General features: G+C 43.0%; 1 protein-coding gene across 3 annotated transcripts in view; it reads left to right on the forward strand.

Annotated features, from left to right (window-relative positions):
• Positions 1–610: 610 nt before the first annotated feature.
• Positions 611–26,652, forward strand: part of PPP2R3A (protein phosphatase 2 regulatory subunit B''alpha) — a 203,201-nt gene continuing 177,159 nt past the window's right edge. For all 3 annotated transcript variants that reach the window (XM_088473842.1, XM_088473841.1, XM_088473843.1), the window contains exon 1: positions 611–717. The gene's annotated coding sequence lies outside the window, so the exon portion shown is untranslated. The remainder of the gene's footprint in view (positions 718–26,652) is intronic.

Consider the following 26,652-nt stretch of genomic DNA (forward strand, 5'->3'; position numbering starts at 1 on the left):
GTTTATAATATATATATATATATGTGTGTGTGTGTTTATAATTTATATATATATAATTTATATATATATATATATATATTATCAATAGTAGCTTATAATTTTGTTATTTCATACACATGTATCAACTGGACTATAAAAAAAACGGAGAATAAAAATGCTGAAGTGTCTCTATTGCTAGTTGTTATTATATAGGTCAGGATGTACATTATATTTTAGTTTATTTTGCTGTACAGACTGTTATAAACAAATGAATAAAAGTAGAAGTGTATCCCAGTGCAGTGCTATAATGTGCTTCATGTACGACTGTAGGAGCAGCAGTAGAGAGACATTACTGGTGCCATGCACGTATAGTAATGATAAATGATAATGGTGGGATCATGTGACAGTGCGTGTACCACACAGACGGCATGTAAAAGGTTACCTCGAAGACCATGAGAAAAAAAGGGCGGGAACGCGCCGCGCGCACGGGCTCGATGCTGCTGAGAGCTCGGCACCTCCCTCAGGAACCTAATTGGCCGAACGCCGGCAGATCGTCACGCCCTTTCTATCCACAGCACACACATGCACACACCCTGCACATGGGGAGGGGGCGTGGCGGACAATGCTATACCACGTGATAGAGGCTGGCTGCAGAGCCGGGGGTTGTGAGTGAGAGAGCGGCAGTTCCAACGGGGACCCCAGAGAGAGAGGACGCGCCGGGTGCCGCCACTCCCACAGGTACCCAACTCCGTGCCACATGCAGCATACTCCCCCTGACACCACTGTGCCAGTTACCAGGGGCTCTCCAGCTGTGGCTGTGTCCCATCATTGTAGCCTCTCAGCATCAGCAGTGTCACTGGCTAATATCACCTGTCATCAGCTGTCACACAGGACATGTTATAGTATACACAGAGCTCTATACCTGCTGCTGTCCCTGGTACACACACACACATACAGGCAGCTGCTGTCACACGTACACTCTGTGTGTGTGTGTGTGTGTGATATATGTGCATGCTACTTCTCTCTGATACACACCTGCATGCATCTGTTGCATGTGTATATTTGTGTATGTATGTATGTGTGACTATATATATATATATATATATATATATGTGTGTGTGTGCATTCTGCTGATTCTTTTATAGCAAAGTTTATAGACGTGAGCTAGTATAGATAGTGTCAGGTAGTCATATTAACGCAGGAGTAGCCAACCTCGTTTCTCGAGAGCTACTAATGATGGGCATACACTATGCAATTATCTGTCCAATATGGCTGGTTGGAATGAAAATCTGGTAATGTATGGGAGCAAATAACATTAGAAATTTGCTCCCAAACACTAGAAAATGGACCAGATTTTCCTTCCCACCAGACAGATTTGACAGATATCTGACCGATCATTGTAGAGTGTATGCCCAGCATAACTGTTCACGTTTTCCAGACCACCTAGCTGCTGCACAGGTGTAGTCATTACTCACTGACACATTTTGAAAAGATCGACAGGTAGAGCTAATTATTTCACTGGTGATTCTGTGAGGAGACCTGGAAAACATACACTGTTGGTAGCTCTCGAGGACCAGGGTTTGCTTCCCCTGTGTTAGAGAATCTGTTGTTACCTTGTAGTCTCTGTTTCTGGGGTCAGGGATGCATTCTCCATGTAATATGCAGCACTGTGTTTATTGCATCCTGTATAGTAGTGCCGGGTACACACTGGACAATATGTTGTCCCATCCTGCGGATCTGGCTGACATATCGGGCACATCGTCTAGTGTGTACCCACTATGCACGCCCCTGCTGGCTGACATCGGGGACGGTCCGTTGTCTCATGCATGGGAGTGACCCAGCTGCTGAATCCGGCAAGGTCAATGGTGCCAGTGAACGACATATCGGGTGGGTGGGCAGTCATCTCATCATGCAGTGTGTACCGACCGCCTGATGTATCATTCATCTGCACCCACCTTAAGGACACTACCAGTTTTCCAGCACAACACCTGAGGAGTACACTCACCATTACATTTGTTCTAGATAAAGTAATGTACATAGTCACATGTAGCTGTTGCTGACATCTATTTGATGAGACAGTCCTGATCTAAATATGGCACTAGATGCAGTTTATCTACAACCTTCTTTATTAGGTTGATGCTATTAATACAACTGAGCAAACCCTCTGGGGGACATTGATGTAGCATGTTTCACAATTAACCGTTACAAAAAGAAAATGTAATTAGGATAAGAATTACTTTGCATTAGTCGTGGCTGTGTGGATTCAGCACAGTAACACTTGTAAAGTTTGTTGTGTATTTTTTCTTTCCGTGATTATTTTGCAGTAATGAAACTCAGGGGTCTATTTACTAAGCAGTGTTAGGAGACAGAGGGAAAAGTGATAAGGTGCCAGCCAATCAGCTCCCAACTGTCATCTCACAGGCTGTGTTTGAAAAATGACAGTTGGGAGCTGATTGGCTGGCACCTTATCACTTTCTTATCACTTTTCACTCTGTCTCCTAACACTGCTTAGTAAATAGACCCCTGAATGTCTTATTGGACCACTAATAACTGGTGCTAGTCTTTGTATACGTACAGTCCAATTGGTGTCTACCATCTGCTTACTATCAACTTCATCTACTTCTGGGTAATCGCTTCTTCAAGTTTAGCCTTTTGTATATCTGGGTCACATTTAATGTATGCTGATAACTTTCTCTATGTATTTGAATGCTTTAATGGATGCAGTGCACGTTGGATAATCAGCTGTTGTAAACTTACGCTATGCAATGCAGGAGCACAAAATCCAACTAAATGTTTAAAGGGGAGCTTTGTAGTTTCTTGATTATGCATGGTTACATTTTGAAGGAGATAAAATATTTACGCAGGGAAACCCCACGATCCTCTGCAATCGTTTGTGCAAACGTAGACTCAGCAAATGTACGAGTATGTGTTAGCGCAGCAGTTATCTGTTATTTTCTGAAAAAACACTGAACAATTATGAAGGAACTTTATTTGGGCTTCTTTTTGTAATGGTTATGTGTTATTTTCCATATTAACAGAGTTGAGTTGTTGATTTTAGTTTGGTCTGTTTTTTTTTTTTTTAGTTTATTGATATAGAGATAAGCAGGAGGATTTGATGCTGTTCAGTGTTCTGGAAGCAGAGACCAGCGTGTGGTCTACTTTAGTACAGTCTGCTTCTGTTGAGCGTCCTGAACAAATGTACAGAATCCAAAATGTATCTATCATTTAAAATTCTTGAAGTAGACACACAATTGAGTTAGAAAATGAGATTACATACAAGTCATTGTCCTCCATAATAGCATTCTATATCGGGGCTGGACAAACCCCAGGAGTCAGAAAGCTAATGCTCTCAAAAAAAGAATGTCTGCTGGTATGAACTTTTTGATGTCCATAAATGTATATCTCCAGCGTTCCCCCTAGGCTGTTTTAGCGGGGCGCGGTGCTCCGCCCTGTCCTCCAGAAGGAGGGCAAAAAGCGCCCTGCCTTCACAGCCTGCGGGTGCTATCTTCACCCACGGGTCGCAGTGTCCCGCGGGTGGAGAAATGTGCGGTGACCCGGTCACCGCCCGAGAATAGACGCCGGGCACATCCGCCCCGGCATCTATTCTCCCTGCCTTGCAGCGCTTGGGGGCTGTCCGGCGTGTCCGTAAGTGCCAGGCACGCCCCCAAGAGCGACGAAAAAAAGGATGCGTCTTATAGACACGCACCCTTTTCAACGGCCATGCCCCATTTTCGGGCGCGCACAAAGGTGACCTCTCTAGCTCCGTTGCCCTGCCTGCCGCCGGAGCTAGAGTGAACATTATATCTCCCCTGCCCCTTAAATACCCCTTTTCCACTAGATTGCTGGGTCGCACCCTGGATTATGTTGAAGCGCCCATCCCAAGTGCGAGACCCGGCTGAGACCCCACTCAGATAGGTGGCACGACCTTGCACTAATGCCAAGTGGATGACTCCATCGGTGTCACGTGATGAGCCGGCGCTTGGAGATGATCTCCTCTCCAAGCGCCGGCTCTTCCTATGCAGAGAACGTTCAGTCAGTGGTATTTCCAAGACCAGCCCAATACTGAATTACCACTGAATAACATCAAACAGGTGAAACACACGGCAGAAAACCACAGACCCATTTCAACCCAAAAGGGGTCTTTGTCAAGGCTATGCTGAGAACATTTATCACTCTGGATTGTCCATGTTAGCCATTGTATGCCCAATACATTTATAATAATAATGTTCATTATTATAGCACTTTTCTCCTAAAGGACGCAAAGTGCTTTACATTTGTTTTTACAGCACTAAATGCAAAACAAGCTTAACAAGGCGCATTAGTGAGTGGTGGCCTCTCGAACTGTGCAGGGAAGCGAGCTCCATAGAGTCGGAGCCACAAAGCTGAAAGCTCGACCCCCAGATGAATTCCGGGAGATTCTAGGTACTGTTATTAGCCCTTCGTCAACGGATCACAGTACATTAAATGGGAAATAATGCACTAACATGCTGATTTTGTCACCATATGCATGAGGGATTGCTGATACCTGAGCAATAATGTCAGATTAATGAAGTGATTATCCTTCTTATCTTCCTCATGGATTGGTTGCAGTATTTTAATTTTGCAATACCTTTTATGCTAAAGGTAATACACTAGGTTGTTCCCTTTTTCATCCACATATTGGGCCAAATGTAATAGGGGTGAGAGTTTAGAAATTGGGAGAGAAAACTCATGCTTTTTAAACTCTGCCAATGTAATAGACCCCGAGACCATGCAACTCTCATGTTTTTAGACTAAAAAAATAAAACCCTAACGATTTAACACTCATCCAGATGTTTTCCCATTTTGAAAATACATCTCAACCAATGTCATAGTGTGAGATTTTAGTGCTAAACTCTCACCCTATTACATTTGGCCCATCATCTTATCTGGGAGGTTGGGATTTCCAAGAAGCAAGTGTGCTGGAGATGAACCAACTACTTCCTAACTACACACCTGCAGAGCTTAAGGGGTGACTCTTCATACCAATGTAGTTTTTGCCCTTCTGTCCCTAAACCAAGCGGTCTGCATATTTGGTCTGACATTCTACTCATTGGTGGGGAATTCCATTGTAACTAATATCCCATTCCGGAATGGCACACTGCATCCTCAGTTTTCCCTCGCAGCCCATAGAGGTGTGAGGGAAAACGTGCGAGGACACTACTGTAACTAGCCGACATGTGCGCAGAAGTTAAACTGTATTACACTTTATACCTCAGGACACTGGTTCACAAACTTTGTTGAATCACAGCGCACTAGAGTATCAGCATTTTATTCATGGCACCCCAAGACCAAAAGTTTCTTATTGAGAAATATATAAAAAATTATTAAATTAAGTAATTTGTACCTACATGTCATCCTTCGGTTCAGTTATGTGGGGGTGGACAGGTTTGCATTTTGAATTGTCCACATATTTTATGATAGGCTAAACCAAAGCTGGTGGCTGCCAATCACAAGGATTATAAATAACTTTATTTGGCCATAGATCACCAGCCTTAACCCCTGAAATCGCGCTATGGGACCCTGTTTGGGAACCACTGCATCAGGAGAATCTTTTATTGGGGGTCTCTCTTCTCTGGTGGAGACATTTTCCTTCATACATGGAGATAAAATCTTTTGTTTTGTCTAGAAAGTTGGAGGTTTGTCAAAAATGTCTAATGCTGTCTTCACATGTGGTCGCTGTAATCATGAGATTTTGGCCATGTTTTCATCTATAGTTTCTAAGACTGAAATTAAATAACCTGATCCAAAAACATAAATGTCATTAAAAATAAGCCGCACTGAATTTTGCTCTTGGCTGTTTGATTTAAATACCATTACTTCCTACTGTACAGTCTGGTCCATTCAGTCACTATTATATCAGGTGAATTTAGTAATAAAAATATTTATTTTTCTAAGCGGGATCACTTTTTTTTTAAGTAAAAGAAACAACATTTTTACTTCTATTGAAAGTAAAACTCCAGACTCTGCTCTTTGTATAACAATTCTCCAAGCATGCCTCATGAAATATTGTGATTCTCAACCCTAAGACCTTTGCCTCTGCTAAATCCTCTATTATTAGCAGGTTGGGTACGGGATCCCGACAGTCAGAATACCGTTAGCGGCATCCCGACAGTAAGAATCCCAACAGATAAGTATTATAACCCTAACCCTCCCCTCCCATATCCTAACCCTCCCTCTAGTGCGTAACCCTAACCCTCCCCCTAACCTGAAGTTCCCCCCCACCCCCCCCCCCCCCCTCTGACCCTAATACTTACCTCCTCAATCTGTCAGGATTCTGATAGTCGTATGCCGCTGTCTGTATTTTGACCATCTGCATCCTGATTGGTGGGATGCCAACTGCATACCTCATTAGCATCTGTTGGAACTAAGGCAGCCCAAAGACGCATACGCACTGGACGATGTGTGCGACATCGGCAGCAGCGGACCCGGCATCGGTTGGTGTATCCACACTTGCTGGTGGGGGGGGGGGGGGGAGGAGCGGGGCCATACTGCATTCGGCAGCATGGCATCTCTAATGATAATCCCTGATTGAACTGCATGTATAGCCGTCTGGGGATATCGTTATCGACCCGCGGGAGCGTGCTTCGTTCGTCGTTGAGTACTTACACACTGGAAATATGAAAGATCTATCATTATCGTCCAATGTGTACGGGCCTTAAGGCATCCCATTGGACAAGCTGTACAATTTTGTATTCATGAGGTGCACAATTTGCGACCTTTTATATTTATAATTTGAAACATTTAGAAAACACATATTTGCTTAACAGTCTAGAGCAGGGGTATCCAACATGCAGCCCTCCAGCTGTTGTGGAACTACACATCCCAGGATGCCATTCCTCAGTTTTAGCATGCCCTAATAGCAAAACTTGAATACCCCTGGACTATAGCATAAAGGTGCCCATCCAATAGGCAATTAAATTGAACGATAACGATGTCGTTATCGTTCAGTCGTTCATTAATCGTTTGAAGATTGTTCACTAAAATGTCTAAAACGACCAGCACTGCGCGTGCCCGCTGGTCGTTTTAGACCATCTATCATCGTGCAGACAATGCTGGACAACCTGATGACAACATATTAGCAGAGATTATTGATGTTCCTACACTGAACGACTGCTCGTTCAGTGTAGGCGCATCACATAATAGACAGACAAACGACTGCATGATTACAATGTCTATAATCGTGCAGTCTTTTGCCTGTCTTCTAGTGGATGGGCAGCATAACTTCTCATGACATTTAAAAATAAAGAAATCAAATATTTCTTCAAGATTTTCTTTTTGCTACCCAATGTAACCATCTTGTGTATTGTAACCAAGGACTGTAATTCTCCATGGAGACGGATATGACATGAGACAATTCTGTAATAATATTCACAGCTGTTCACTGAATTCTTATGCAGTAATTTCCAGAGGAAAACCTATTGTTTAGTCCGAGTTGGTTGAGTAAATGTTTATACCCACAATGCACAAGGGGCTGAGCGGAAACCCTGAGGTCCATGAACTTGCTCCTAGCTGATTAAATGTAGCATGTGAATAATTTTTTGAAACTTCCTATAGAGCAGCAGTTATGAAAAATAATAGATAACTTGATATTTTAGAGGAGGGAAACCCCCCCCCCCCCCCCCCATTAACAAGGAATGTGTGCACTGCATTACACTAATTAGACATCACAGGTAGTAGGTGTTGTTCCTGAGGGGGCACATCCTCTAACCGACCAAAAAACGACTGCACGATTATGACATTCATGCAGTCGTTTCATAGTCTGTGCTGTGCCTACACTGAACAAGCAGTTGTTCGGTGTAGGCACACCAATCGGAGATGCAGTCAGGAAGCCGACGGTCGGATTGCCAACCTTGTGGCCTCCCGACTGTTTAATCCCGGCAGGGGTCTAATGATAGGTGTTGAAATCCCGACGCCTATCATTATCCCTACGCCGGGAACCCGGCGCCCGGCATACCGAACTAAGGTAAGCAGGGTGCGGACAGCTGCGAAGGGGGGGGGGGGGGGGGAGGGTTAGGTTAGGGGTCCCGGGGATGACTACTCAGGGTTGATTGCTGATCATCATTTACTCCCATCCATTACTAGATTTTCATTCCAACCAATCACTTGGTTGGTTGGATGAAAGTTGGTCTAGTGTGTGGCCAGCTTTAGTCTGAAATTACTGACAAAGTACAATTAAAAAGAAGAGCTTGCACTACTGTATATTAGATTGTAAGATTATGCTGGCGACCCATGCTACAAACTTCACAAATTGGCCGTGTGTGTGTGTGTGTGTGTGTGTGTGTGTGTGTGTGTGTGTGTGTGTGTGTGTGTTTTGCTCAAGAATGGTCTGAATAACTTTGATGGGATGTTTTTGTATATTCCTGTGAATGTAGTCAGTGAATAACCACTACTGGCCTGTGTGTGTGATCATTTGCCAACAACAGTAACCGGCCTCCAAGTTATCAGGCCAATTAGTCAAATTGCAAACAGATCCTGTTGCATGTAAACTGTTGCATGTAAATCTGACCACACTTGATCTTTCCAAGCAACAGGGGTATACAAAGAACATAGGCTTCAGGAGCAATCCAGTTTGTTGTGTATATAAAATGTCAGGGTTATTCAGACAGATCATTTATCTTGCTGTGTTCCAAGCAGATGCACAAGAAAACTGCTGGAGAGAGAGCATAATAGTGATCAATTCATCTCCATCACATGCATATCTTGCATTCTTTCTACCTGTACAGAAATTGAATATGTCTTCTTTTTTTTTTTTCTCTTTGCGGTCACCTTTGTTCCACATATATCATTGCTGTCCATGTGAGCAATAGACGCAGCACGATATAGCGTTCTATTGATCTCTATCCGGCGTGATTTCCCATGTGGATATGTCAGCGGATGCAACAAGAGAAGCTGCTCATTTTTATTTTTTATTAACAGTTTCTTATATAGCGCAGCATATTCAGTTGCGCTTTACAATTGGAACATTAATAGAACAAAACTGGGTAATAACAAACAGAAATATAGGTAGGAAGGCCCTGCTCGCAAGCTTACAATCTTAAGGGAAATTTAAATGAACGCTTGCATACATGTCGGTGAGGATGTCTATTGCTAGTTGGATTTTAGATATAGAGGCCCTTTAGGAAGGTTGCAAAAATGATAAAATACTTAGTGTTCACTCTAGCTCCGGCGGCAGGCAGGGCGCCGGAGCTAGAGAGGGCAACCTTGTGCGCGCGCCTGAAAAGGGTGTGGTCATGAAAAGGGGGCGTGTCTATAAGACGCGTCCCCTTTTCGTCATACTTGGGGGCGTGCCCGTCGCTTACGGACATGCCGGGCAGCCCCCAAGCGCTGCTGAAAGGGAGAATAGATGCTGGGCGCATGCGCCCGGCGTCTATTCTACGGCGGTGACCGGGTCACCGCATGTTTGTCCACCCGCGGGACACTGCGTCCCGCGGGTGAGAACGGCTCCCGCAGACTGTTAGGGCAGGGCGCTTTTTGCCCTCCAGAAGGAGGGCAGGGTGCTTTTTGCCCTCCAGAAGGAGGGCAGGGCGCCACGCCCTGCTAAAACAGCCTAGCGGGAACGCTACTTCCATAAGTAATACATCAAGATTTGCTTTGCACAAAATTACATTGTTCAATGGGAATATTTGAAAAAAATAGCTTTGTTAGACGACAAACTACGTAGAAGTAAATACATGTACTGTACCAACTTTATTTTGCAGCTTGGTTTCTTAGCTAAGAAGGAATTCAATTGTTTTCTCTTACGCGATCTCCCATCTAAAGTGATGGGGAGATATTGAATTTGTTTATGCTTACGGGTGCAAGTTAATAGGCGCCTATTACTTATTGCTGCTTCCAGATGCACAGGTTTAGGCGTGTAAAGTGGATAAAACCCATGCAAAGTACTGGGCACGATGCGTTTGGGTGTCCAAAAGCCTGACTTTTCGCTGATTTCTGTCCACCACCTCAGGAGGGTGCAGTCTTAAATAATGGGCGTCCGCAGCACTCACGCCCATTTGAAAAATCCATTAAAGTGCTCCAGTCACTTTAAACGGGTGCTGCGGGCAGCATGAAACTATTGAATTCCCCCCCAAAGTCTAAGGGAAATATTTACTAAAGTGAGTTTTTTGAAGTCTAGATGTTGTTGCCCATAGCAACCAATCAGATTCTACTTTAACATTTATCTAGCACCTTCTAGAAGATAATAGCTAGAATCTAATTGGTTGCTTTGGGCAACATCTCAACTTCTAAAATCTCTCCATTTACTAAATTTACCCCTAATAGTCTGTTCTCACTTGTGGCTATCTATTGACATTTTCATATGAATTGGCGTGACATCAACACTGTTATAGCTGAAACTAGCAGGCAAGTGTGTTCTGGAATTACAGGCTATAAAGTGCACAAGAAAGTTATGAGTTAATTTTATTGTAAGCATTAACTATATTTGAATGTACCCTCAACTGTAATTGGTTACTTCTGTCAAATCATTTCACTATACTGTGTATAGAAGACGCTGTGGCATCTGAATGTATTAGTCCCTCTTACCCAATGACGCCTAAATGCATGCCCGTGCTCCAGTGACTCCACCCCCACTTAATTGCAAACGCCTTTTGAACACTGGATATCAATTATACCGATCCCCCCCCCCCCCCCCCCCGTAATTGAAATGTTAAATGCAACATTAGTGGGTAAGAACCCAATCAGATGGAAGACTTGACTTGGTACAACTTTCCTCTGCTGCCACTTGAGCTGACTTCCCATTAGACAGTTCTAATATTACAGGATTGCCCGTAACAGGAATGTATCATTATCTCCTGTATTCGGCACACACTAAAGTACACTTATACAAGTCCAAATTAAATATTTGTTATTTGTGTCAGAAATTCTACTTATTCACTGAAAATCTCAAACCTTTAAAGAATAGAGGGCCTGATTCAGAGCCGCTCGCTCTGAATCAGGGCCGGGCTTTTTTATTTTATTTATTTTTTTTAGCGGCCTCTCGGCCGCTCGCATAGCTGTGGGTAACCACCCACAGCTATAGTGAGCGGCCATGATGATGTTCACGATGGTCAAGACCATCAGGCTTGCGACGAGACCCTTGCGGTAGGGTCTCGTTCATCGCAAGCCCCAGAGAGCTTTCAGCTCTAACAGCCGGAAGCTCTCCACTCGGCAACGCCTCCGTTTGGGCAGCCACCCCCCCGGCCCGCCCACCAAAGGGGGCGAGCTGTCAATCAACATCGACAGCTTGCCCCCTTTGGTGCGAGACCCGGAGCGACGGATTGCCCGTCGCTAGGCGGGTCTCCCGCATGCGCACGACGGAGCCGGCTCCATCGTGCGCATGCGCTGTGGGCCACCATCGACCCAGTTGTGAGCACTCAGCGCTTGCGACCGGGTCTGAATCAGGCCCAGAGTTTATTTAGTTGAATTATATTTGCTGTGCCAGGAACCAACCAAACTAAATGTTACTGCTGAACCTTTTTTATATCCTGTCAAAATCATACATTTGTCTTTGATCGTATACATACAGCACAGTAAATAGTTTACATTCTATAAACTCATCAGCTAGTTAAAGCAGCTATCTGACAAAGAAGCTATTTTTTCTTCTTTAAATAGCAAGTTTAGTACCCTTTTAAGCATGCATTTTTCTTGGCTACAAATATATAGAAAGGCGCTCCAGTGTAGTCATTTAAGCTGGCCATACACTGACTGATGATTGTCAAGATCAGCCGATGAAACAACTGTTCTGAATGATTATTGTTCAATCTATGGTGCATGCATGACAATCGTTCACAGTGATCTGGGCATCAAGCCTGTCCCATCCTCCTGACTGTCATTTTTCTGACTCCACACTGTGAATGGAGATTTCCTCCATACCTTTCTCAAACTGGGTGCTGTGGGGCAATTGCATGGGTGCCACAGGTTAGTGATCCATGACGAATTATTATTATTATTATTATTATTATTATTATTATTATTATTATTATTATTTAAGGTCCATGTGATAGGCTGGGGGCTGCCAATCATAAAATAGTTGCACAAAACATAAGTGCTGTCCACCACCGACTGAACCTAAATATGACATGTAAACACAATTTGCTTAGTTTAATATTTTTTATACATTTATCAATAAGAATATTTTTGCTTGGGTGTGCCTTGAACAAAAATGCTGATGTTCTAGAGCGCTGTGATTCTTGAAAGTTTGGAAACCATTCGTATAGATAACACTTTATAATACATTTTGTAATATTGGCCACCGTTTTTGGGCTCTTCGTTATAGAGCACGCAGCAACGCTGAACAATTGTCTTGTTTTTGTAAATGCAAAAGGATTGGATACATGTTTATTACTAAACTCGGGATAAATCATTTTATTTGAATGCCTCAGTTTTTCTTGAAGCATTCAGTTCCAGGCCTCTAAGCATGAGATTGGGGTGCTGTCATGTATGTTTTACTTGGGGAAAACAGTTTTGCTAAACTGACACCACTTAAGTTTTCTTAAATTTGTGTTTTCGCTGCTCTGACCATGTTATCTGAGTTTAACTGTGTGGGCGGCTTCAGGATAAAAGGTATCAGAATGGGGAACACTGCCAACTACAGAACTGGCTTTGTAAATAGACATCCTTAAAGTGACAATTGAATTTTAGCTTATTGCACTGTAGGTGGTCCACTTAACTCATACACATACCAAGAGTTACTGAGCCCACACCATTGGCCAGTATAAACACCAATTTGAATACTGAATACCACCTGTAAGTTCTAGACCAGTGATTCTCGGTACTCAAGGCACACTAAAGGCCCCCATACATCAGCAGTTGATTGCAGCAATCGTGCAATTTGCAATCAATGGTGTATAAAAATCTTTCCCTTTTTCAATCGATTGCAGAGATGCCACAATCGATTGAAAAAGGGAAAGATATTTATACACAATCGATTGCAAATTGCACAATTTCTGCAATCAATTGCTGATGTATGGGGGCCTTTACAGTCCTGGTTTTAGTGATATCCATGGTTGCGCACAGATGGTTAAATCAAAATAACTGAGGTACTAATTAAGTCACCTGTGCTTAAGTATGGTTCTACTTAAATCCTGGACTGTTAGTGTGCCTTGAGGACCATGGTAGGGAACCCCTGGTCTAGACTAATAAGGTTTATTTTCTTATAGAGCTGAGTATACCAGAATGGGTGACTTTTGCCACCTCAACTATGGCTGAACTAACACAATCTTCAGTTGGCTGGCATGCCATGTATATTGCTGTGATCAGCTACAAGGCTAATAAAATGCCTTAAACCTAAAGGATTCTTGTATGCTGGGCTATTGACATATGTTAATGAAAAAGTGGATAAGTAATTTTAATACAATTCTAGTGAGTTGCATGGATTCAGCAAGGTGCTGGAAACATTCTTTATAATATATTGCCCATGTTTATGTAATATTTTCACTCAGATTTGTGGGCTTCACATTCATGCTGCGGTGCTGCAGTTCCACCATATCCCGAAGGTGCTCTATTGGATAGAGATCTGGTGACTGGAGGCAAGTACATTGAACTCCTTGTTCTGTTTGTGAATCCATCTGACGGATCCTTTGTGATATGGCGCAGTATCCTGCTGGAAGTAGCCATTGGACCAGGAGTCTTCAACCTTTGGCCCTCCAGCTGCTGTGGAACTACACATCCCAGCATGCCCTGCCACCATTTTGATATAACAGCATGCTAAAACTGTGGCAAGGCATCCTGGGATCTGTAGTTCTACAGCAGCTGGAGGGCCAAAGGTTGAAGACCCATGCATTAGGTGATGGGTAAGCTGTGGCCATTATGGGATGTTCGTGGTCAGCAACAATACTCAGGTAGCATTTGGCATTTGAAGAAAACTCTGTTGGTATTAAGGCGCCTAAAGTTCCCCACACTATTACACTACCACCACCTCTACCATGAACTGTTGACACACACACAGGTCCATCCACAGACTGGATAGATCTATAGTTTCATGTTGTATGTGACATATTCTGACATCTGAGTGTTGGAGGAGAAATCAAGATAGTCAGATGTTTTTCCAGTGTGTAACTGCGCACTTTTGGTAATACTGAGCCCACTGTAGCCTCAGTTCCTGTTCTTAGCTGTAAAGAATAGAACCCAGTGTTGTCTAAATCCACTTTTGAGTTCAATGCGATGTGTATTCAGAGATGAATGATAATGATACTTGTCTTTTTTTTTCCACTTTTACACATTGCTATTTGAGTTGCTAATTCCTTTACAGCAGCTTGAACCAGTCATTCTCCTCTGACCTCCGTTACCAAGGTGTTTGCGCCCATCGACTCACTGGGTGCTTTTTGTTGTGGGCACTAATTGTAGACAATGGGCTCGATTCAATAGCCCGCGATGTAAATTGCGCCGGGAGATAGCTCCCGGAGCTATTCAATTCTGCGCGGTGTTTAGTCGGAGAATGCACTTTCTAGCGACTAAACACCTTGTTTAAGGTGCGAGAACGGGCATTCCCCGACCTAACTTCCCGGCCGATGTTATTTTCCCCGGCGCTAAAGGCAGAAAATAGCCTTGCGCCGGGACTTTTGTCGGATTTCTGCTCGCATCCCCGGAGGGGTGCGAGAAGAAATCCTTAGCCGGGGTTAGCTGTGCGGTGCATTGAATAGCTTCGGGAGCTGATTCCCGGAGCTATTCACATCGCGCAGAATAGAATCGAGCCCAATGTTAGTAATCCCAGGATATCAACAGTTTCTCACATACTCCAGTAACTCCACCTGGAACTAACAATTATTCCACCCTCAGTCATTTAGATCACATTTCTTCCTCCTTCTAGGGGCACGATTCAATTGTACTGGGCGCCCATAGCTTTCATCTAAAGTGATGGGAACTAGTCAATTGCTGTTTGCGATGGCCGCGTTCTCACGCCCAAAACGCACGGGATTACCTGCTTGAAGCGGCTTCTCCCATACTGCCTGTTAAGGAGCCCAAAAGCCGAGCGTGCCGCAGTTAAAGCATCCAAGAGCCCTACTTTGGGCACTTCAGGCAGGTTTGAGTAGAAATGTGCCATAAGTGATGGGTACCCACAACAATTGAATAGCTCCGAGTCACTTTAGACGAGAGCTGTGGTCGTGAGAAACAGTTGAATTCCCCCCCCCCCTGGTGCTTGATATGAACAACAACTTAAACAGTTGACCATGTCTGCATGTTATCATGCTTTAAATTGTTGCTACATTATTGGCTGATTTGATATTTGCATTAATGAACAGATATACCTTTATAAAGTAGCCATGGCATATATTTTCAAAAATATATGCATGAGTGTTCAAGGATTTTAAAGACCCTATTGGACATATATACACTACAAATACACACACATAGATATATATATATATATATATATATCTATCTTAATACACAGGACTGTAATATGTCCAATAGGGTCTTTAAAGTCTTTGAACATGCATGTATTTTTGAAAATGCACACACGCCATGGCTACTTTATAAGGTATACCTGTTCATTAATGCAAATATCAAATCAGCCAATCATGTAGCAGCAATTTAAAGCATGATAAAATGTAGCCATGGTGCCAAATTTATTTATTTTTTTTAAATTGAGAACCTTCTATAGCAATAGAAGGTTCTCCATTAAAAAAAACAAAAAAAAAACTTGGCTGTAGAAAGTTGGTGCATTCTACCTTCATGCTTCATAGATGAAAATGTTGGTGTTTGTCATTTGATCAATATGAACACACATACTCTGTCCATCTTATTCTGTCTCTTTATGTGATGTTTACACCTGTTGTTATTCTTTAACATAATACAGGTTGAGTCTCCCATATCCAAATATTCCGAAATACAGATTTTTTTTACCATTACTGAGATAGTAAAACCTTTTGTTTTTTGATAGTTTAATGTACACAAACTTAGTTTTAATAATTTTGTGCTTTAAAAACTATTGTATAAGATCATCTTTAGGCTGTGTGTGTATAAGGTGTATATGAAACATACATGAAATTTATTTATGTATACAAACTTTGTTTGAGCCACAAAATTATTGAAAATTTTGTGTAAATTTACCTGCAGGCTATGTGTATATAACACAAATGCATTTTGTGTTTAGATTTGGGTCCCATTCCCAAAATATCTCATTATGATATACAATTATTCCAAAATACGGAATATTCCACTATCCAAAATACTCCTGGTTCCCAGCATTTTGGATATGGGAGACTCAACCTGTATACAAATATGAATGAGGTTTGAAAAAGCTTCATCCATACAGTACTCCAGTTATAGATGGCACTCTATAGTGTACCTGTGTTCTATAATTGGTGATCTGATACTTGAACCTGCATATGTATAATTAGTGTCATCACTGAGGCATGAGGAGGACTTGCCCTTATGTCTCAACGGTTGCCCATAAATATTGGTTTAGCCGCTGCAATGGCCGTCTGCACTGTGAGCAGATGATGGGTACACTTTTTATATGCAGTATTATGTGTTTGCTTCATAATGACATTTGCTATTGTATATTCCTCTTATAGCATCCCATTCATGTACATGCAAGTTTCCTCTTGATGAATATAGTTTAGGATTTCTTGGCAGGGACAGTTTACACTCTATTTGTGCCAGATTATAGAATATCCTCTCCCTGGAGCGTTTTAAGGCTTGCAAGCACATTGACTCTCATAGGTGGTTCCGCTGAGTGCATGACATTCATCCCCAGCAGTCTTCTATAGATGTGTCTGTAACAAGATACCATCTGACACTGTCCATTCGCTGTCTTTCTCTCCCAAAGCAGGCCGTGATGGAGCTGAAATCTGTTAAGTAAGGTTACAATGCATTTGCAACGTGTACATATAAGATTAGATGTGGAGAACAATGGAGACAACTTTTTTTGGATAAGAAGTTTAACGTCCTGTCATATTATTAACTTGCGTTCCAAGGTATTTTCAGGTTAAGCAGCTACAGTTGTTCCAATCAGAAGAGGTATTTCTTTTAGTGCAAACCTTAACTTTTTCTTCAGGAAATACTTGCTAGATCTTGCGGCACCGCATACACACCACACAGGTAGGATATCCCTATGTACAGTAGGCACCGCTGTGCTAATTAGTGGCACAGTCCGTCACACACTGAATGTAGAGGTGGACGCGTTTTGCGACAAAAACGTAGGCATAAAATGCGCCAGAAAAAGTTTGCAGAGGTGGACGAATCTGAAGATGTGCCCAGCTCTGCCAGGGTAGCATATTCACCAGTTTTATGCCAGGAGACCATATATGTGCCCTATTTACTCCAAGAGATGTGAGTTAACAGTAGGAGTAAATGGTAACATAGACGCCGAATTACAGTTGCATGTGTGTATTTGAGGTCTGCACGAGACCCCTTAGCACACCCTATACGTTCTCTTTACGCCTCTCCAATGTTGAGATTAATCTCCTGAAATTTGCAGTTTGCTTCTGTTAAAGGTGGAATGAAAAGAAGTTAAATCATTATATAAACTTTACTCTTTCTGAAGATTTATGTAGAAACTTTGTATTGACTGACAACCCTAATAAAATAAATACAACTACAGATATGTCCTGATACAGCCAGCCTCAACACGCCACGCAACGCGACTTGCCTGAAGTGGGTGAGATGCCATGTCCCGTGCCACTTTGCTAGCGTTGGGTCTTTTTTTTTTTTTTTTTTTTTTTTCGCCGATGTGATGCTATACAAGTGTTGCATATCAAATTAATCAGAACAGCCTGGTGGTGCTTCCTACTCGCATCGCATTGCGACTTAGATGCATTTTCTGTGAATAAAGATGCCTGGTGCTAGCAGAGTCTAGGGGACTATAGAAAATTAATGTAACCTAGAGCATTGGTAATACACATTAAGGGCCCACTAACCTTCAAAAGGGCCACACATTACACTTAATCTCCTCTGCAATACATTATACAATATATGCAAAGAAAGAGGCACCACAGCACCTATTATTAGATTTCCCTAAATGTCACTCAATCCCCTACATACCTGAAAACACACTTTTCATCTCCAATCCTCGGGTACCACCAAAGGTCATATTTTCAGTACTTCTTTAATTATACACAGTTAAGCTACTTTCTAAGGGGGCAATTGAATTGTTTTATCGCGCCCAATATCCCGTCTAAAGTGGCGGGAGATCAGTGGGCAATATTCAATTGTTTTTGGGCGCCCATGCCTTTTCGCCCATATCACACTCATATAGACTTTTTATAAAGTCCTGGTTAGCGCACTCAAAACCGGGACTTTTCGCTGATTTATGCTCGCCACTTCGGGAGGGTGCGAGCAGAAATCTGTGTGCCCATAATGGTATTCGCCCCCGATCGGTGCAACAATTGAATTGTTCCATCAGGCGCCCATTAATAACAGCTGTGGACGCAAATAATCGAATCCGTAACTCTGCAAAATATATTAACTCGCCTGTTTCAACAGAAACAAATTCTGTAAACATGACCTGTTGATGGTAATTGAGGACCGAAGTTGAGAACCCTTGCTGTGAATGTTATAATTGCTCCAAAACTCCTCTCATAACTCCTTGCCCTAAAATCTTAAATCATCCCTTCTGCCTATTTGTGAAGAACTGGGCCATAAAGTGGAAAAAAAACCTCAAGAGCCATAAAGCAGGAAGGAGACTGGGGCAGCAGGTGAAGGCTTGGTCGGCTGCCATTTACTCACCTACATCCGAGAGGAGTAGTAAACTGAAGGAAGGATCAAGAAAGTCTCAATGCACTAAAACATTTAACTTTTTAATAAGTTACCTATTCATTAAAATCAAAGCACCTCCACCCGAACAAATGTCAATAAGCAGTGTGGTCATACTGTACGTGCATGGAATACAGCAGATAAATAATACTTGCTTTATACAGCACTGCTAACAACCTCGCATGAATGTTGTTAGAATTCAAAAGTTGGAGGTGGCTCCAATATGTTATAAGAGCAGGTACAGACAAGTCATTTTGCATTTAGTACTTGCTGTACTTGTAATTCAACAGATTGATTTATGTCCCCAGTCTAAATAGATCATATCTCCTCACAATACTGTATTTATTGCTCTAAGAAGACTATTTCTATATTAGTATTTGAATTAACACTGTTGCCCCAATCATTAACTGCCCTTATCAGGTGAAAATTATACAATTTGATCTGTGCACATCCTATAATGGCAATCAGTCATTTAGTCCATTCTCTGGTCTTTAATTTACCATAATTCTGTGACTCTAGAGCACTACACCTGTTTGAGGTTTCTGGCAATGGCAGTTGCCACCGGTAGGTGCTTTTATTTTAACTAATGGGTAACTTATTATAGAATAAAACCCAGAGATATTTTATTTTAGTATAAGCACTGCAAGTTGCCATGTTTTCAGGGAGTTGCTCCTGCAACACAGTAGACCATACAATTACTGTGTGGATTAGTACATAATAATAAGGCCAGTGATGTCAACATAAGCTCATCTTTTTGACCTGTGTGAGACATGTCCTCAGAATGTGGAGAGGTATTTCTTAACTTTTTTTTTTTTAAATGAATAAAGTATGGTTACCCTTTTGGTGTGATGAAAACATTAGTGACGCTGTATGAAATCCACTTGTGCATAGATATATGCTTCTGACCACAAGTGGCTGTCAATATGATCAGGTCGTTGAGACCAGAAAGCTGACGCCGTTTTAGTAGCATTCATGATTGGTAATAAAAGTTTGGCTTGTGATGTCAGCAGCTCTCAGAGCTGCCTTAGAATGACAGGGTAAAACTGAATTCTGGATTTTAACCTCCTTGTTTATATATTAAAATTTTAGTTTGGAGTTCAGTGATCCTGGTCAGCACGGTTGGTGTAGTGGTTGGCATTACTGCCTCTCAGCATTGAGGTCTTGAGTTCGAATCCCACCATGGCCTGAACTGTGTGGAGTTTGTATATTCTCCCCATGCTTGCAAACACCCTAATTAGAAGGGATAGCTATACCTTTGGCCAGGCCTAGCCAACCTGTGGCTTTCCAGCTGTGAAGCTACAAGTCCCAGCATACCCTCCCACAGATCAGCTGTTAAAGCATTCTGGGACTTGTAGTTTCACAGCAGCCGGAAAACCGCAGGTTGGCCAGGCCTGCCTTTGGCCATGTACACTGTATGCGCACAACTTAGGAAAGGAATGAAAAACAAAAATGTAAAAATCAGTGGCCACAGAAATATGGTAGTGGACAGTGATAAACTTTTTAATCATTTCTGATATTTTGTTCCTTGAATATCGTATAAAATTACTCAAATGTACAGTATTTGATCTTTAAATCCAGAAGTAAGGGATGTTTGCATGAAAACCTTTTATCTAGATATTTCTTAAATTATAAAGGCAAACAATAATTGTTGCTGTTATGATGGTGATAATATCTTATACACAGTTATTTTCAGAAGTGCCTCATTCTCCTCTGATTTTTTATTTTTTTTTGAGCAAGCATCCACAGTACTGACTGTAGCAGATAATAGATCCTATACCGGTGTTAAGCTGTAATGGTTGAAAGGATTTGTGAACTTACTGCGTTCATTTCATTGTTGCACATATGCTTTTGTTTGTAAAGTGTCATCACATTGATATTCCTGAGAATACGGTATCATTTAGTTTCCAATATGCATTATGGTTTTCTAGGTATTTAAACTTGTTCTTTGGGGTCGCTGAATTTTGGCACAGACTGTATCTGGCAAAGCCGATTACTGCAGAAAGTGCAAATGTGCATAATACATAAGCTCGGTTTATCTGGTACAAGCAGATATTTTCCAGATGCGTGGAGCTCTGTAAACCAGGGCGGTGACTGCCTTTTATAGTTTGAAAATCCTAGGAAATTCTCCCTGCAGGGTGCTCTGATTAATACACTTAGATGCAAAAGACTTAATTAAGGTCTCCTCTAGCTAATTAAAAACCTCTGCACTTTGATTGCTGTTTATACGCTTGGAGAATTGGTCCAGCAGCACTTCCAAGCTCTCTATGGGGAGGAGAAGTTCTGCAGTGATGAGTGGTGTGAATTTATTTCATGTTAAAGATTTCTGTGCGTCTCTCCCCTATGCTGCCGGATGACTGATATTCTTATCCATCCACCAATCACAAATAGAAAGTCTATCAATCGCTAATACTGTACCTGTTAGTAGAGGGTTTTTTTTTTCAAAATCTCCCCATGTCTCCGCCAGAATGATCCATCCAAGAGTGTCATCGTGCACCCAATGAACGACCGTTCAGTAGGATAATACATGGAGGTTGGGGAAGACAAAGCTGGAGTATTACTAGGTCAATATGGGATTGCATGTACCCCTGGTTGATGCCAATTGGCACGCCTTTCCACTGGAGTGGAAGCTGGAAAAAAAAAAAAAGTCAGACAATGAAATCCAGGCTCGGACTGGGCCGCCGGGGATTCAGGGAAATCCCTGGTGGGCCCCCGAACTTGCAGCTCCGCCCACTCCCGCAGGTGGTCAGGGTCAATCCCGTATTACATCTTTCACAACACCTCTTTTGCAACCCGACCGGCTGCATGGTGCAAGCTTCCGCCAGCGGGTGAATGAAGTGTCGCTCACCTCCACTCTGAGGGTTGTCCCCCACCCCCCACTTGTAGCTCCGCCCACTTCTGTGGGTGGGCGGGTCCAGGCCTGCCCCACTTCATTTACAACCCAGCCGGCCGGGAAATGGCTGCACTTACATTAGTATATTGGTGGTAGCTGCCGCCGGCTGGTGAATAAAGTGTCACCTCAACTCTCCTCTGAGGGCTGCCCCCGACTTATAGGTCCGCTCACTCCCGCTGGTACCGCCCACTGCCACGGGTGGGAGCCGAGCCCCCTGCAGTTCATTCACCACATCCACCACACCAACAGGGAGATCAGCTGACAGCCAAGTTCACCAGTTGTATCAGAAGACTGGGTATGGACTGGGAGCCAGTAAAAGGTAAGCATTATACTGGATGCTGATGGCATGGCTGACAGTACCAGGTAACACGGCAGCGGGATGCCAGGGAGGGTGGAGGCCAGTGCTGTTAAAACTCTCAGGAGTCTGCCGCTGCTGGGGATGATGGCTTTGGCTCCTCTACAGTGTCAGGTTACTCTCTCCCTGTCTCAGAGAGCTTACACTGGGAGCAAGGGACATGCAAACTGCATGCCAATATGCAAGTATATTTAAACACTGTTGAATACCCATGAATAGTGGCAAGTAGTTTGCTGACTGCCCCTTGCTCCCAGCATGAGTTTTTGCAGACAGGGAGAATGCAGAGAAACTGCCCAGTAGCCAGCCATTATTACAGGTGTAATGGGCATTTGTGGATTCAGGAGGGGAGAGGTGGGGGATCACATGTCATTCTGTGCTTCTATCCCATCAACCTGTGCTAAATCCAGATGACATCTGTGTCCCTACTACTACCCCACCTAGCCCCTTCTACGACTACCACCATTACCTACACAACCTTTCCCAGCTGCCATGAGTCACTACAATTACTTCCACCCAGTCCCTACTACTACTTTTACCCTGAAACCATTATCTATGTTGATAGTACTACCACCATCCCCAGCTGTTGTATATGTCCTTAGTACTATAACTTTCCCCAGTTGTCAAATGACAATGACAAACTCCTTCCCTTGTCTACATTTGTGCGGATGAGTGTGAAAGAACAGAGATGACCACTTTTAGCACACATTGATACCGATTGGTGCATCCTTATATGCCACCATCGGTTGCACCATCCATACTATAATGCTCCTATAATGGCTGGCCACTCCTCTCTGGTTGGCCACACCCCTTCCGAACCACCCCTTCTGGCGACTGGCCACACCCCTTAGTGGGCACCTATGATTGCATTCCCCTGGTGGGCACTTCATGTCCCAGTCCGACACTGGTAAAACCCACTACCACATCACAAATGCACCACCTTGGCATAATTTCTGATACTGTTCATCTCCAGAAGTGTCTCCATAATCATACTCACATTAAACCTTTTCCATTAGCAAAACTGTCACTAATTTAATCCATTTCAAAAGTAGTTGCCAAGTTTATTTTCATTTACTGTTTTACTAATGTTTACATTTTTTACCAGGCATTGCAGTAGCTGTTTTCTTCCTTCAAGATACAGTATAGATTGTGATTATTACCTACCAAGCCGTCCACGACTTCTAACACTTTTTCTATAGTTTCTACATACATCCGCATTTGTGTTCCGCGCTAACAAGGACGCAAGCTAATCCGTCTGCCATATTACCGCCACACTAGCTAGCCTTTTGGTTTATCGCATCTGTACTTTGTCTACATTTGCACACTTGATATTGTTTCCTTGGTGCAGTAAGTAACTTTACCCTCTGTCACCTATGCTCGCCCTTCAAGACATCTCCATCCTTTAACACTACTCCAACACCCATCTCTCAGTCTTCCAGCCACGCAGCGGATGCACCATATACCATTGCTGAGCATTAGACCACCTTTATCCTTGTGGATATGTGTCTGTATGACATGAGTACTTGTGCCTTATGTTTAATTCTCAGTCCTTTTATTATTAGCAGGACCCTTTGACCTTCACTTTCATTGTGTATATAATTGTATGGAATTCCTAATGTGTTCAGTTTGTCTCTCTCTGACTATCCAGTTAGAGTTACTAAGAATGGTATAAATAATGTAGAATGATGATGGTAATAATGGGATGTGTGCAACTGGATGGGACGATGTCAATATAAAATGTATAACTTGCTGGGCAGGCATGGGAGATGACATTGTTTTAGATTAAGGCAATGTGCACATGTCTGTTTCTGTAATAATTCTCCCTCTAATCCTGTGTTCCTGAGGATGGAGGGGTATAGAGTCAGTGCATCTATGTCATTCTCCCTCTAATCCTGTGTTCCTGAGGACGGAGGGGTATAGGGTCAGTGCATCTGTCATTCTCCCTCTAATCCTGTGTTCCTGAGGATGGAGGGGTATAGGGTCAGTGCATCTGTCGTTCTCCCTCTAATCCTGTGTTCCTGAGGACGGAGGGGTATAGGGTCAGTGCATCTGTCGTTCTCCCTCTAATCCTGTGTTCCTGAGGATGGAGGGGTATAGGGTCAGTGCATCTGTCGTTCTCCCTCTAATCCTGTGTTCCTGAGGACGGAGGGGTATAGGGTCAGTGCATCTGTCATTCTCCCTCTAATCCTGTGTTCCTGAGGACGGAGGGGTATAGGGTCAGTGCATCTGTCATTCTCCCTCTAATCCTGTGTTCCTGAGGATGGAGGGGTATAGGGTCAGTGCATCTGTCATTCTCCCTCTAATCCTGTGTTCCTGAGGACGGAGGGGTATAGGGTCAGTGCATCTGTCATTCTCCCTCTAATCCTGTGTTCCTGAGGATGGAGGGGTATAGAGTCAGTGCATCTGTCATTCTCCCTCTAATCCTGTGTTCCTGAGGATGGAGGGGTATAAAGTCAGTGCATCTATGTCATTCTCCCTCTAATCCTGTGTTCCTGAGGATGGAGGGGTATAGGGTCAGTGCATCTATGTCATTCTCCCTAACCCTGTGTTCCTGAGGACGCAGGGGTATAGGGTCAGTGCATCCATGTCATTCTCCCTAATCCTGTGTTCCTGAGGACGCAGGGGTATAGGGTCAGTGCATCTGTCATTCTCCTTTAGGAAGAGCGACAACAGGTGAAGGTCATGTAGATAATGAAAATGATGTTGAAATTATTATTTTTATAATAGTTCTAGCTTCAAATTATTCATATAAATAACAAGCAAGTTTGCAATTCTGCAAATATATAAACACTGCTTCCATATTAGAATGTATTATTTATTTTAGGTTTTTATTTTTGAGTTTTTTTTTTTTTTCTTGAGTTTACATGAGCTGAACTGCATGTATCCTGGTTACCAGCGCGCTGAATTGAATAGCTACGGGTGCTCCTTCCCGCAGCTATTCAATTAACATTGAATTGAGCCCAAAGGAAGGGAAACCACACAAGACCATGTGCATGACCACAGTGGGATTACTGTGTTTTAAGTTGTATCCTGCATGTCATACAGATATGCCCAGCTACATCCTTGACTGTAGCAAGGGTTGGAGAAAAAGTTTTTCTTTTTTTGTTTAAACCAGTTTTTTTGCATTAATGTTTAAATGAAAAAAATAAATAAAATCTTGCTATGTATTAGAAGCCTTGTTCAATCACGTATTAATGCTTTCTAACATTAACAAACCAAAGGTTTTTTTTTTTTTTGCTCGTCCACGATTCTTAAGATACTTGTGACACAACAGAGACTAAAGGTGCCCATCCACTAAACTATTAAATATAACGCTATCGTTTGATAATAGTTTGAAAATCGTTTGCAGATTGTTTAAAAAAATATCTAAAACGAGCAGCGATACGCACTCCCGCTGGACGTGTTTAGACATCTATCATTGTACAAATATGTTGTACAACCTGACTATATCGTCAGGTTCAACATGTTTGCAGATAATTGAATGTGCCTACACTGAACGACTGCTCGTTCAGTGTAGGCACATCAGACTGACAAACGACTGCACGATTACAATGTCGTAATCATGCAGTCGTTTGTATGCACCTGAAGACAGGCACAATAGACGATTCGCTCCATGAGCCACATCGTCTAGTGCAGGGGTGGGGAACCTTTTTTTTTTTCTGCCGAGGGCCATTTTGATATATATAATATTTGCAGGCCTGTTGCAGGCCACGTCCCCTCCGTGTGATGTCACACTGGGGTGGGGCCACAATTGGCGGCGATTACAGCAATTCTCGGACCATCCAAAGGACGATCCAGGCGGCACTGCTACATAGATTCTGACTGCAGGGTGGCATTCTATGCACCCTACTAGCCAGATGAGGCTAGCAGAGAAAAGCTCCAAGGGCCAGACCATATGATTCCGGGGGCCTTTTACGGCCCCCGGGCCTGAGGTTCCCCATCCCTGGTCTAGTGTGTCCCCGGCAGGGGTGTGCTCAGTGTTGTTACCGACGCTGCGCACAAACGCTGAACAATATCATGCACGATATTGTTCAGTGCCGGGCTCCCTCCCTTATTCCCGAACATGCAACAACCTGACAATATCGTCAAGTTGGCCTGCATGTCGGGCGATGTACGACAACGACCAGCGGGAGAGCGCATCGCTGGTTATCGTTCATCGTTTTTGCACAAAAATTAACAATATTTGGGACGACTGAACGACAATGATATCGTTACCGTTCAGTCATCCAAAATATCGCCCAGTGTGTACGCACATGGGCACCTTAATAAATCAATTTCTCTCTGTCTCTCTCTCCCCACAGAGTTGTGCCTGTAAGTCATTTGGTTTAAACCAGTCAACTTTGCTGTAGCGCAGCGAGTGGCGCCAGACGGACTGATTCAATTCAGCCTGATGTTGAATAGCTGCATTTAAGTCAGACTACAGGATTACTTCTCTCACTCTCCTGAGGAGCGAACAGAAAGCGGCTTATGTGCTGCCCGCAATGCTGTTTTCAGGCCTAGCTCAGCGCTAACAGCATTGCGGCCGGTACTTTAGTATGAGAATTCCGGTTAATGTGACTAAACACCCAGTTTAAAGCACAGCAACCGACATTCTGTGACTTAAAAGGTTCTAGTCGGACTTAACAAAACAGTCAATTGAATAGCTCTGGGAACTCGAATTGAATCGCTCCCACAGTTTTCTCTGTAATAGTCTCTCTTTTTTGTCTTTCTCTGTAATCTCTTACCTGCACCTTGC

This window comes from Taudactylus pleione, unplaced genomic scaffold (assembly GCF_031769625.1).
Source record: "Taudactylus pleione unplaced genomic scaffold, aTauple2 ptg000142l, whole genome shotgun sequence".
NCBI classification, from domain to species: domain Eukaryota; kingdom Metazoa; phylum Chordata; class Amphibia; order Anura; family Myobatrachidae; genus Taudactylus; species Taudactylus pleione.